This window comes from Pelophylax lessonae, assembly GCF_965119305.1.
Source record: "Pelophylax lessonae genome assembly, chromosome: 5".
Lineage (NCBI taxonomy): Eukaryota > Metazoa > Chordata > Amphibia > Anura > Ranidae > Pelophylax > Pelophylax lessonae.
Window position 1 is genome coordinate 469,599,785 of NC_138772.1, and position 6,869 is coordinate 469,606,653.

Below are 6,869 nucleotides of genomic sequence, written 5' to 3' on the forward strand. Positions count from 1 at the left end.
AATCTTAGGCTCATCTGACCACCTTAAACGCACCTTGAAGATTCCACATGGGAAAAGGCGTTATGGTCAGATGAGACTAAAATTGAATTATTTGTCCTCAACACCACTAGACAAAAGGCAGTAATTAAAGCAATAGTTGGTTCAACAAAATACTGACATGGGGGGGGTGATTTTGTTTTTTTCTGACATGTTAATATTATATCTTTCACTTTGATGTTATAGGTTGCACTAGTAAATACAGCTGGATAAAACAAAAACTGTATCTGTCTTCATTTCAGGCTGCAAAGCATGATTAATTTAAAGGGGAGTGATTATTTCTCTATCGCTCATTGACAGACGTAGTCTTCTTGATTCTCAAGAGCTGGGTTATGTTGTCTCCGCAGGAGTAGGACTAGGCAGAAAGACAAAACGTTCTGGCTCCACCTTAGGGGCAGTCCCTGAGGGTATATCCTCCCTCTCTCTGCTACAGGGAATCAGTTTTTTTCTGTCTAGTCAGGAGTAAGGACCTAAGTTCCTTGCTGGGATCTTTTGGTCCTGGCAAGACTTTTTTCTTTAAGAAAAAGACATTTTTTAGGTAGTTTTTCTCCAGTGTTTTTCCTGTGAGATCTTCAAGCAAAAATGCCGGACTGGGCGACACTTGTGGTCACCCCAGCCGGCCTACGAGCGCGCGCAGACCATGGCATTGCGCTTGGTCGGCCGCGACACATTCAAGTAAGTATGCGGGGCCGGGCGACGGGCTGGATGTTGAGATCCAGTGGTCACCCCGGTTTCTGCCTACGAGCGCGTGCAGACCAGAGCTCCGCGCTGGGTCGGCCGCGACGGAGTCCCAGTGGAGGGACTGACCTTGCGAGTTAAAAGTCTCGCTTGGACGCCAGGAACCAGAGAGTCGAGGCGTCCGGAGTGGTCCACAAACCCCCACCCCGGTGGAGAGGGTATTGTGAAGAGAGGGTGCCTGTCGGTTCGGTATGGTGAGTAAACGTTCCCTTTTTTCTTTCCTCGTTATGAGGCAGTATGAATTATGGGCCCCTCCATACATGGTCAGTATATATCTGACACTAAAAGTCCCCCTGGTAAATACAGTATGTGTTTGTGGGAAGTGGGCTTGGTTTGAGAGCTAACACTCTACCCAGCATACTGTAGCATTACAGCAGACATAGGAGGTATAATCCTACCTTATTTGTAGTGTATCTCCTGTAGATCAATCAATCGCCACTCAGCAGAGATGCAGGTGGATGTGCTGGGAAAAACGATTTCGGCGGTCCGCCGCCATTTTGCCGTAGACCAGGTGCATGCATGTCCTCAGGTCACGCCGGCCGCCATGTTTTTGGAGTCTAATGTCTCCTGTATGGGGGCGGCCATGTTTCATGAGCCCAGCTACCTCGTGGAGAGCTGGGAACGCTGGAAGGCATACACAGGGGGCGGAGCCACGTCCTTCTACCCGGGAAAAAGCAACAGCTCCTTCCAGTCTGTAAAAGACAGACGCTGACTGCAGTTGGTTGGAAACTTCACTGCATCGGTTGGTGACCTTGGGGGTCCCTCTCTCTCTCTGTGGGATCGAGAAGCAGGTACTCTGAGGGGCGCTATTGCGCTAGGGGGAGACACATAAAAAAAAAAAAAAAAAATTAAAAAAAAAAAAAAAAAAAGGTATTTTTTTTTATTAAAAAAAAAAAAAAAAAAAAAAAAAAGTTTTTTTGTGTTTTCTGGCAAAGGTGTCCTGAATTAACATGGACCCTGCCACTCATGTATCTCCTCCGGATCCCCTCGAGGGGTCTGCGGGATCCTCCAGCACCCCACTGACGATTGAATCATTGTCCGCTATTATGGAAACTTTTGTGTCCCGGGTGAAAGTGGCTTGTCAGGGACAGGGCGCAAGTAAGCGACCCCCGCCTAACCCCTTATTATCTGAAACCTCGGATTCAGACTCTGAGCCTATTTCTGCAGTTGCAGGTACTTCATCTGGTATTGGTGTCTCGTGTACTGTCTCTTCAGACAGTGAGGAGGATGTTTCGGCATCAGCCATAGCCAAAGAGGAAGCGTTGGTAAACGCACTCATTGTATCTGTTCAAGAAACCTTAAGATTACAGGGTATTCCGTCAGAAATAGCTGAAACTGAAATCCCTTTTGGGACTAAAAAACGCATCAAAGTGGCGAAGGTTTTTCCATTGCCCAAATGTTTTGGCAATCCAATCAAAGAAGAATGGAGTCTGCCAAAACGCATTTCTACTATTTCTAAACGCATTAACAGGCGTTATCCGTTTGAGGAAACCCTCATTAAGAAATGGACAGAACCACCTGTGGTGGATTCACCAATTGCTAGATTGAATAAAGCCACGGTTATTCCTCTAGAAGACGCTCCGTCTTTTAAAGATCCAGTGGATCGCAAGATAGAAGCTATGTCTCGCACCATGTTTACCTTGATTGGATCAGCTTTCAGACCAATAATTGCTATTGGTCTGGTTTCACAGGCTGTAACTGTATGGACCAAGTGGTTACGCCGGGACTTAGAAGAGGTCCCTCAGGCGGTATCAGATTTGTTGGAACAAATGATACAGGGGTTACAGTTTGTGTGTGATGCGGCGTTAGACGCCACTTCATTATTGGCGCGAGCATCTGTCTCAGCGGTGGTTCTCAGGCGTACACTGTGGCTAAAAGGTTGGTTAGCCGACCAAGGTTCCAAGAAAGCATTGGCTAATATCCCCTTTTTAGGAGAGCGTCTATTTGGAGCCAACTTAGATGAGATCATTAAGGATCTCACGGGTGGAAAGAGCACCTTTTTACCGCAAAATGTTAAAGGTAAAGGAACTCGTCAAAAACGAGGACCTTCTGTTTCTGCTCACAAGAGGTTTTTTTTTTTTTTTTTTTTTTTTTATTTTTCGTCCCGCGGGTGAAAAAATTAAGTCCTCCAAAGCTCCTTCAGGAGGCTTCAGGGGACGTTGGTCGGGCAAGCAAAAGCCCGCCCCCTCCAGACCTGAAGACAAATCATCCAAAGCCTGAAGGTGCGCCCCCACCCATAACTGGGGTGGGGGGACGTCTTCGCCGGTTCCCGGATCCATGGCTTTCCAGAATCCCGGACAAGTGGGTTTGCGAAGTCATAAGGTCAGGGTACAAGATCGAGTTTCGATCTCTCCCACCAGCGCGATTCTTCCCTTCCTATATTCGACTATCCCCGGATCGTTAGATCTGCGGAGAGCAGTCACGGATTTACTACAACAAGGAGTAGTAGTCCACGTTCCTTGGACAGAACGTTTTCAGGGGTTTTATTCAAACCTATTTACAATACCCAAGAAAGAGGGCTAAGTGCGTCCAATTCTGGACTTAAGGGCACTCAATTCTTTTGTCAACATAAGAAGATTCAGAATGGAGTCCATTCGCACAGTAGCAGTCTTCCTGCATCCAGGGGATGTCCTAGCGTCCATAGACATCTAGGACGCATATCTTCACATTCCTATTTTCGCAGGACATCAGCGGTTTCTACGCTTTTCTGTAGAAGAGAACCACTATCAGTCTGTGGCGTTACCTTTCGTTCTCGCCACGGCTCCTCGGGTCTTCACGAAGGTGTTGGCCCCAATGTTGGCACTACTGCGCCAAAGAGGCAGATCTATTCTTGGTTACCTAGACGATCTTCTGCTTCATGCAGAGTCTCCTCAGACCTTGCTACAAAACATAGAAATTACTATGATTTCTTTACAGGAATTCGGGTGGCTGGTGAACCAGCAAAAGTCATTTCTGGTTCCCACCCAGAGGCTCGAATATCTGGGTCTAATTCTAGACACAGTCAGGACAAGAGTTTTTCTTCCGGTAGGGAAACTCCGAAAGATTCAATCAGCAGTCCAGTTGTTACTATCCAACAGCTGGTCTTCCCTTCGGACTTGCATGAGGGTTCTGGGGTTGATGGTGGCTTCCTTCGAAGCAGTCCCATTTGCCCAGTCCCATACCCGAATTCTTCAGCAAGAGATTCTTCTCAGATGGAATCGGAATCCGGAATCCCTGGACAATCAGATCCGATTGAGCAAACAGACCAGAGAGTCTCTGGTCTGGTGGCTTCGGTCTCCGATGCTCAGCCAGGGAAAGTCATTTCTGCCAATATATTGGACGATAGTGACCACGGATGCCAGTCTATCCGGATGGGGAGGAATTCTCGGTCAGTTATCTATCCAGGGACTTTGGTCCCCGGAAGAATCCAGGTTGCCGATAAATGTATTGGAACTGAGAGCGATCAGACTTTGTCTGATTCACTGGACCGAGCAGCTCCAGGGCAGCCCGGTTCGGATCCAGTCGGACAATGCCACGGCCGTGGCTTATGTCAATCACCAGGGGGGCACCAAGAGTGTCCGAGCGGCCAAAGAAGTGGCTTGCATTCTTCGCTGGGCGGAACGATTTGTTCCAGCAATCTCTGCAGTGTTCATTCCGGGGGTGGAGAATTGGCAGGCAGATTATCTCAGCCGTCAGACTCTGGATCAGGGGGAATGGTCCCTCCATCCAGACGTTTTCCACCAGTTGTGCCTACGGTGGGGCACCCCGGATGTGGATCTGTTGGCATCACGATTCAACAGAAAAGTACAGAGATTCGTGGCTCGCTCCCGCGATCCTCTAGCAGAGACCGCAGACGCACTGGTCACCCCGTGGGGGCAATACCAGCTAATGTATGCCTTCCCTCCTCTTGGGTTACTGCCAAGACTTCTTCGCAGGATAGAGGAGGAAGGAATTCCAGTAATCCTGGCAGCTCCGGACTGGCCTCGCCGAGCTTGATACGCCGACTTGGTCAGACTGGTGGCGGACGTCCCGTGGAGACTTCCTCTCAGGGAGGATCTACTGTCTCAGGGACCGATCTTCCATCCTGCTTTACGATCGCTGGTTTTAAACGGCCTGGTTATTGAGACCCAGGTGCTGAAGGACAAGGGATTGTCAGCTTCAGTTATTCCTACTCTAGTTAAAACAAGGAAAGCGACTTCCAGAAAGATTATCATCGTACATGGAAGTCTTATATCGTGTGGTGTGAATCCCTTGGGTTCCATCTACATCTTTATTCGGTAGTCCGAATATTGGCTTTTCTGCAACAGGGAGTTGAGCAGAAGCTGGCCTTGAGTACTATCAAGGGTCAGGTCTCAGCATTAGCTATCTTCTTTCTGAAGCCTTTTGGCTACTCATTCCTTGGTGCGGAATTTCATCCAGGGGGTGCGACACCTGGCTCTGCCAGTACACGCGCCGTTACCATCCTGGGATCTTAATTTGGTGCTGTCGGTTCTTCAGACACCTCCCTTTGAAAATATCAGGGAGATTCCCTTGCTTACTTTATCCCAGAAGGTGGTCTTCTTGGTGGCTATCACTTCTGCACGCAGGGTGTCAGAACTGGCTGCATTATCCTGTTGTTCCCCAGATCTGGTGGTTCATAGGGATAAGGTTGTTCTTCATCCGAATCCATCCTTCCTTCTAAGGTGGTTCCAAAGTTTCATTGAATAAGGACAGTGTATTGTCGTTCCTATGTCCTTAGCCCAATCATCCTCGAGAATTTGCATGGCATTCCTTGGATGTAGTTCGGGCGATCAGGATATATTTGAATACTACGGATTCAATTTGTAAGACGGATTCACTGTTTGTGATCACGGATGGCCCTAAGAAGGGGTTGCCTGTTCTGCTGCGACCATCTTTAGATGGATCAGACAGACGGTGGTATAGGCTTATTTTATCTAAGGGTCGGGATCCCCCGTTCCCTGTTAAGGCGCATTCTACTCGGGCGCTTAGAGTTTCCTGGACCTTCCGCCATCAGGCGTCAGTGGTTCAGGTTTTCAAGGCGACTGTTTAGTAGTCGGTTCATACCTTTACAATATTGTATAAGATTTATGTGATGGCATCGTCAGATGCCTCTTCTGGCCGCAAGGTTCCTGCAGGCCACTGTTTGAGGAGACTGTTGGTCTACCTCGAGGATTTGTGGGGTAGGTCTCATCTGTTTACTCGATGAGTCCTTTGATACTTCTGGTTGGCTCCGGTTGGGCCTTCTAGATTGGATTTTGATTTCTGTCAATCCCACCCCTCATTTGTGGCACTGCTTCTGGATGTCCCAGCTCTTGAGAATCAAGAAGACTACGTCTGTCAATGAGCGATAGAGAAAAATGGATTTTTGTAAGATCTTACCGTAAAATCCTTTTCTCTTAAGCTCATTGACAGACGTAGTACCCACCCCTCTATCATTGAGTTGGGTTGGGTTAAATTCTCTGTTACTGCTTTAGAACAGAACTGATTCCCTGTAGCAGAGAGAGGGAGGATATACCCTCAGGGACTGCCCCTAAGGTGGAGCCAGAACGTTTTGTCTTTCTGCCTAGTCCTACTCCTGCGGAGACAACATAACCCAGCTCTTGAGAATCAAGAAGACTACGTCTGTCAATGAGCTTAAGAGAAAAGGATTTTACGGTAAGATCTTACAAAAATCCATTTTTTCTATACCTACTGTATGTTCTTGCATAGTGGGGACTCAAACTCCTTTGTCTTATGTACTTGCCCCACTTTGTCTGAAATAGAACCACTTTTTCATCAGGGCTCAACACAGGATAAAACTTGGATGGACTCCAAGAACAGTGACTTCACAGATCTGTATTAGAACCAATAGACCCGGTTCACACTGCCACGACTTCTCAGGCAACTGGGTTGCCTGACAAGTTTTGCTCCATTCTGTGCAATGGAACTGTTCTAATCAGAGCGACTCAAGTCGCTCCGACTTAGAAAAAGGTTCCGGCACTACTTCGGGGCGACATCGGAGCGACTTGCATTGACTTCTATTATAGAAGTCGTTTGCAAGCCACGATGAAGTCATGCTGCACGGGGCGGCTCAAAGTCGGGGAGACTTTGAGTCGCCCCAGTGTGAACCGGCTCTT